This window comes from Mustela putorius, unplaced genomic scaffold (assembly GCF_011764305.1).
Source record: "Mustela putorius furo isolate JIRA1106 unplaced genomic scaffold, ASM1176430v1.1 tig00000056_pilon_pilon_pilon, whole genome shotgun sequence".
NCBI classification, from domain to species: Eukaryota; Metazoa; Chordata; class Mammalia; order Carnivora; family Mustelidae; genus Mustela; species Mustela putorius.
Genome location: NW_025421263.1, coordinates 4,052,877 through 4,059,965, shown reverse-complemented (window position 1 = coordinate 4,059,965; position 7,089 = coordinate 4,052,877).

The following is a 7,089-nucleotide window of genomic DNA, read 5'->3' as shown; positions in this document are numbered from 1 at the left end:
CAAAAACTGTTTTTTCCCCAAATGCAGAATACTTAAAAATGTATTTCTAGAAAATGTTTCTAAGTATTAGCAGATTTGCACTCACCAGTTTTTCATATTTCTTGGCAGATTTTAATGGTAAAATCTTGCATGCCATCTGATTTGAGGGACAGATTAAGAACAAAAGGGGGAGGGTGGGTAGGTAAAAGTTGAATTATTCTTAACAGTTCTGGGAATGATACCATATTTTAAAATCAATCCAGAATGGAAAATGGAAGTTGCTTTCAGGCATGGCAGTCTAACATTTGCAGCTCGGTTTCTGTTTCCAGTTCTCCCAGAAGACAAATATAATGAAATCTTCCATGAAACTCCAAATCTCCTCTTAAGATGATGTTTTGGAGGCATGGAAAAAAACCCGCAAGCACTGAAGGCTTATGCCGATAAAGGGGAAAGTCAGTCTGTTTCCTATTCCCTTGTACCCAGTGGGAAGGAGGTGGGAGTGGAGAAGGGACTCCTAAGAATTTAATGATATTAAAGGGAAAAATGTCCTTCTAAAGCCTTTACCAGTGTTTTGCTCCAAGCAGTACAGACCTGTAATGAATTGCCTCTATTCAGTATAGATCTTCCTTGACCTATGATGAGATTCCCTCCCAATAAACTCATTGCAAGTTGAAAACGCATTTAATAAACCTAACCTCTGAACATCCTAGCTTCACCTTGCTTTCCTTAAACATGCTCAGAACACTTACATTAGCATACAGTTGGGAAAATCATCTGACACAAAGCCTGTTTTATACCCACTGTTGAAAATCTCATGTAATTGATTGACTACTATACTGAAAGTGACAAATGGAATGATGGTGTGGGTACAGAATAATTGCAAGGGTATTGGCTGTTTACCTTGTGATGGCATGTCTGACTTGGAGCTGCCACTGCCCAGCTTCATGAGAAAGAATCATTCCACAGATCACTAGGGCCAGGATAAGATTGAAATTCCAAATTCGAAGTATGGTTTCACCGAGCGTGTATCACTTTTGTACCATGTAAAGTTGAAAAATTGGAAGTTGAACCATCTGAAGTTGGGAACCATTTGTAGAACACCTTGATGAGTTCGGGTAGGCATATCTAGACTCAGGCCTTAGTTTTGAATAGGAATGGAGGAGACACCTGGGTGGCTTAGTCAGTTAAGTGTCTACCTTCAGCTCAGGTCATGATCCCAGGGCTAGGATTGAGTCCTGCCTCATGCTCCTTGCTCAGCAGGGAGCCTGCTTCTCCCTCTGCCTCCCACTCCTGCCGCTTGTCCTCTCTCCCTTTCTCTGATAAATAAATCAATAAAAATCTTTAAAAAATGAATAGGAATGGAGAATTAAACATCTTCATAGAGTAAATTTATGACTTTAGTGACTGGGGCTGGCAGTCAGTCTGGGGGTGTCTTACTTGGGAGTTTGCCGGAATGAGAATGACTGCGTGTGCCATCATCATGGGGATAGCTTTATAAGGATTGGCATCCAATAAGGCTTATTCTCCAAATTATTCAAGAACTGTGGAAGTTATCCTATCAAAAGCAAAGTATTTGAGACATTCCTTATTGCCAAGCCCTAAGATGATGTCTTGGGTTGTGAGGTTGAGAACTACTGAGTCACACAATGTGACAACAGAAGGGCTGGAGGTGGGATTGGGTAAAGACAGGAGGGTGAGCAGGTAATATAAGAGCTGGTAATAATAACTAAGTTTTATTGAGTGCTTATTATATGCCAGGCATTGGTAACTTTCTGTCCATTATTTGAATCTTCACCTTTACCCTGGGAAGTAGCTGTTACTCCCGTTTGACACAATACATGGTGGACCAGAATTCAAGCTCCTATTTAGTGCCCCAGTTCTTTAGGGCATGGAGAAAATTCATCATATGTAATGTTTTATTGGAATCAAATTAAAATCAAATCAACAGATATCCACTGATCATAGTAGAAGGCATTGTGGGGACATACATTTGGGATTATTTAGCCTTAAAACAGAAGTAAAGCCTGCATTTGCAATATGGATGAACGTGGAGGACATTATGCTAAGTGAAATAAACCAGTGGCAGAAAAAAAAATACTGCATGATCTCACTTATATGTGGAATCTAAAAAACAGTCCATCCATAGAAACAGAGAGTAGAACAGTGGGTTACCAAGGGGCAAGGAGGTAGGGAAATGGGGAGGTATTGGTTACAGGGTACAAAGTTTCATTTATGCGAGATGAATACATTTCAAAGATCTAATGTGCAGCATAGTGACAATAGTTAATAATACTGTATTGTATACTGGAAATTGTGTATGGATAAGAGAAGATATCAGGTGCTTTCATCACACACACACACACACACACACACACACACACACACGAAACTATATGAAGAGATGCGTATGTTAATTACTTGACCACAGGAATCATTTCAGAATCGGTATATCAGAATGGGTATATCAAAATTTCATGAAGCATACCTTAAATATATATAATTTTATTTTAAAAATTAAGTTAAATTTTAAAAACAATAGAAGGTAAACATACATCAGATGGGACTCCTCCTCTTCCCTAAAGTAAAGACAAAAACCAAAGCCTATCTACTTGCATACCCTTCCCTTTCTCCTTTTCCAGTCTGCTCTTAGACCATTCAGCAAATCCTCCTTTTCTATTTTCAGATGCTCTTCTTCCTAGCTGCATTCTGCCTTCAGGCTTTCACTCTGTCCAGCACAGAGATGAGCAACTAGATTGAGATGATGGGCCAGATTTTCATCATTCATTACTTTGCAAATGGAGAGGGAAAAATGACATCTCAGCCCTTCCCCCATTTTTTAATTTTAGAAGCTGTTACTATGGAAGCAGCATACAGAATATACAGAACTCATTGGCAAAGGTGGGACCTGGGGCTCAGGAAAACTTTTTTTCCCCCACATTTCTTGGGTTGATTTATCGTCTGTTTAGAGGAGGCTTCTTGTAGAAGGTAAATGCTTGGTCTGTTCTTGAGAGAGTTAACCGTAAGATGGGTGCTATTCAGAATGGTAGGCACAATCAAGCTTCAAGAGAAGGGAGAAGAGGGCCCATTAAGAGGAGCCTGGTGATGGGTACTAAGGAGGGCACGTACTGCATGGAGCACTGGGTGTAGTGCATAATCAATGAATCTTGGAACACTGAAAAAATAAAATAAATTTTTTAAAAAGAGAGGACAGTTGTCTGAAAAACCAAAAGGCACAGTATCTGATTAAAGGGTTGCCACAGTTTTGTGAAAAGCATGTTGAATTTGGTAAGAAGCTGAGGAAGTATCAGTGAACTGTTTTGTTTTTTATATGATGCAATATATTTTCTTTAACCTACTGAGCCACCCAGGCACCCCTATGATGCAATATTTTATTTAAATGGAACCCATGTCCTACATTGGGCCACTTTCAGGAATACAAATGGACTCTTTTCTTGAATGTAGAATAGGTGTTCTAGACCTAGACACCTTAATTTCTTTTTTTTTTAAGATTTTATTTTATTTATTTGTCATAGAGAGAGAAGCGAGAGCAAGTACAGGCAGACAGAGTGGCAGGCAGAGGCAGAGGGAGAAGCAAGGAGCCCGATGCGGGACTCGATCCCAGGACGCTGGGATCATGACCTGAGCCGAAGGCAGCCGCTTAACCAACTGAGCCACCCAGGCTTCCCGACAACCTTAATTTCAAACTTCTGACTTAATTTATAAAAGCAGCTGAGAATAGACATAGAGCAAATAATCAGTCATTATTCCTAGCCCCAGTTATATATGTGGTGGCATATGATTTAATAGATGTGTTTCTTTTGTTGCCTTAATAAGTGTTCATTCAGATAACTTTTTATGTCCTTTCCCTATCTCAGCTCTTATGGACTTCCTAGTATCATTAAAGTACACATTTGACAGCATGTTCTACTTCATGGGACAACATTCTTGTCTATTCTTGGTTTCTATTGCCCATCTCCATGCTTCCTTCACTCCACACAGACATGGGATAGATAACATGATTCTTTCTTTTTGCTCAGGCTATTTATTTCACTACGGATATCTTCTTCTCTTAGGGTATTCAGTTCTTTGAGATCTTGTTTAAAGAAATGATGGGAGGAATGTTTAAAACATACAAATAAATCAAATAGGGAATGGTCAGTATTATAAGAATGGAACAGGTAACGGCTATGGGAATTCAATGGAAGGGAAGACTACTTCAGCTGAGCACATCAGGGAAGGCTTCTTGGAAGAGGTGGGAATTGAATTGGGCCTTCACATTCAGATAAATGAATGAATGTTGAGTAGGATTTGATCATATTAAAATGGATGGGGAAGGAATTCCATGCAGAGAGTACACCATGAGGCAAAGCCTGGAGCAAGGAGTATATGGAACAGTGGATTGTGTATTTTTACAGAATACAGGCATTACAAGTGAAATAAAAGAAAAGAGTTTAGAAAGGTGGGTGGGGGACACCACGGAAACTGAATAGGAAGTGTTGGCATTGGGAACTCAGTCAACCCTTTTCTCTTTTTGTATTCGGAAGCAATTAAGAAATGGCAGTAGTCAACATGCTGTGATTATAATGTCTTCACTGTTGCTTTTAAAGCTCATTAGAGAATGGACTTCTAGACCAGTGGCCAAGTGGGCTCACTAATACTAACCCCGTAATTCAACAGAATAACCAAATGGGCATGGGAAACATTGGGCAACTGAAGACCTATTTTACACAGTCAGGCCCTTTACCATGGGTCGGAGAGCAGAGATTATCCCCTTCCCCTTCCTTCCTTCTTTCCTACCTTCCTTCCTTCCTTCTGTCCGTCCTTCATTTCCTCCCTCCCTCCCTCCTTCCTTTCAAAATAACTGAGTATCTGTTATGTGCCAAGTGCTCTTCTCCATGCTGAGGATAAAGATCTAACAGACTAACACAGAACTTCTACTTGAGAGAGAGTTCCAGTATTCCTAAGATAGACCAAATCTGAGAAGAAAGTCCCACAGAGACCTCAGGTGATTGTATTCAACTTCTTCTCCTCAATTCAGGAGACTGTATGACCAAAAAAGGACAGATATTTACCCCACCCAATTTTCTAAACTATAAAATGGTAATAAGAATTCTTTCCTTGAGTAACTCCTTGATTTTTTAAGTCTAATGAAAGCACATTGAAATACTAGCATACTCTTCACCTATAAAGTTAATCAACTGTAGTATTTTCAGCTTATGTGCTCTTTCTTCTTTCTTTCTTACCAACTCTTATTACTATAATTCCTCTTTGTCCTCTGATTCATTCCTTAACTTTCCTTCTTACCTTGCCTGCTCTTCTCCACTAAGGATATTTGAGTACTTCCCACGACAAACCACCTCAGAATTGCCTTCTGTGATAGTCCTGTAACTACTCAGCCTAGGCAAGAAAGTTTGCTTGTGCTTTGGGAATTCTTTAACTCATTATTTAAATTTGACAAACTTCTGAATGTACCGGTGACACTCGATCAATGAGAAGAAAACCAGGGGCTTCACTAAGTGCCTGTGCTGGAGTAAACACCAAGCTGGGCTATGGGGAATGACAGCGAACAATGTAGAAATGGCTCCTCTCCTTGCAGAGTGTTTGGTGTGTGAGGAGAGGCAGACCACAACCTCGATGGAATGATCCAGAGAGCTATGAGGATAGATGGAAAGCATCAACAGGTGCATGTCATGTTAGCGAAAATGTTCATCAGATTTTAAAGTGAACTGTACTTATATTTAGGGCCTCCTGGGTGGCTCTGTCAGTTAAACATCCAACTCTTGGTTTCGGCTCAGGTCATGATCCTCAGGATCCTGAGATCGAGCCTCGCATCAGGCTCCGTGCTTAGTGGGGAGTCTGCTGAGGATTCTCTCTCTCCCTCTGTCCTCACCCCCCACCTTGAGCGCTCTCTCTCTTTCTCTCAAATAAATAATCTTTAAAAAATATCTTTGCATTTAAATAAATGGATTATGAACACAATGTGGAAAGAATATGTGGTACTCAGGTTGCTTATTGATGTCATTAAAAATATTCTTAGTAATACAAACAGCTAACTTTTTTTTTTTTTTTTCTAACTGCTTACCCTTGTAGTTGCTAAGCATTGTGCTAGGAGCTTTACACACATTTTCTCATTTAAAACTCATAGTAGTCCCATGAACTAGCATGGCAGAGTCCAGCTGTTGGGTATCCAACAGTCTTACTAGCACCTTCACCCTTGTTACACAGTCCTTGTTTTCCTTGTTTTCTTTCCTCTGCTCTGTAGGGGCGCCTGGGTGGCTCAGTTCGTTAAGCCTCTGCCTTCAGCTCAGGTCATGATCTCAGGTCGTGGAACGGAGCCCGCATCGGGCTCTATGCTCGGCGGGGAGCCTGCTTCCCCCTTCTCTCTCTGCCTGCCTCTCTGGCTACTTGTGAACTCTGTCAAATAAATAAATAAATAAGATAAAAAGAAAAAAAGAAGCAGCTCTGTACAGTGATTGCATCAGGGCAGGGGGCCGGAGTCCTGCAGCCCAGGCTTCCGTTCCATCTACAGGCACTGCCTTCTCTTTTCCTCCAGGAAAACAAAGCTGCTAAATGGAGTCTGTTTCTAAACCTTCATATTTGCCAACTATGATGATGATACTTTTGCAAGTGTTAAAACAGCTGTTAACTGGGTTTGAGTAACTCAGGGGTTATTCTGGAACTCACAGCCTTACATTTAGAGTGTGGACTTCCTCACTTGGCCTTCTCGCCATTGGTCTTTTCATTAGGAGTTTCAAAGCTGTGGGTGCCCCTGGAGTTTAGAGTGCACCTGTCTGTGTTTGTAGCTGAAAATGCTCCCTTCTACTGGGAAGACCCTCTCAGTACAGAAATTTAATGGATCTCTTTGTTCTGCAAAATATGTGCAAGAGAGTTACCATTAAAAGGTAAAAGTCACATGATTAATTTATGATATTTATATCCCAAAAGAAAATGAATATTCCTTTTCTTTTAAGAAGCTAAGAATTTGGGGAATACTATTTCTTAGAAGCACGTATACATTGCACGTACTTGTCTATAACCACTTCCAGGGTCCGATCATCATGAAAAAAGTTCAATAATTTTTTTTAAATGAAGAGTCTTGAGAATATTGAT